Source organism: Alexandromys fortis, unplaced genomic scaffold, assembly GCF_014885135.2.
Source record: "Alexandromys fortis isolate MF-2015 unplaced genomic scaffold, M_Fortis_MF-2015_v1.1 scaffold_129, whole genome shotgun sequence".
In the NCBI taxonomy this organism is placed as follows: domain Eukaryota; kingdom Metazoa; phylum Chordata; class Mammalia; order Rodentia; family Cricetidae; genus Alexandromys; species Alexandromys fortis.
Genome location: NW_026068022.1, coordinates 4358364 through 4358930, shown reverse-complemented (window position 1 = coordinate 4358930; position 567 = coordinate 4358364).

Below are 567 nucleotides of genomic sequence, written 5' to 3'. Positions count from 1 at the left end.
TACAGGCTATTTTTAAAGTTAAAATCCACAGAAACAAGTGGGGGAGTCTGGGGGTTGTTTTTCCAACTATTAGGATTGGCTGATTCAAAAGGGCTACTAGTAATGATTGGTCTGAGCCATGGCAAGAGAGTGGTTGCTAAATCCGGCAGGGGTAAGGGGGAAACATCTGTGAATAATCCTAATCATATCCAAGAAACTGAGTCAATATCCCCTGACCAAGGCCGAGGAACTGAGTCAACATCTAAGGGTTTTCTTGCTCCAATTTCAATAACTGAGTTCTAACTGGAGAACATCCACAAGGCCACAGGGAGATGGAAAATTCCCAACATTTCAGTACATGCATGTATAGTTGTTAGGTCCTTGGTTCCTAGGGGAGGGGGGACCACTACTGCTGAGAGGCCTCAGAGTTGTCAGAAATGGCTTCAGAGTTATCCTAGAGTTTTACACTTACAGACTTATAAATTGGTCTGGAAAAATGTTAAGATATAACACTATACAGTGTGGAAAAGGGCACTCTCAGAAGCCAAAAGGTTATTTGTTGAAATCTCAGTAAATAAATTGGTGTAT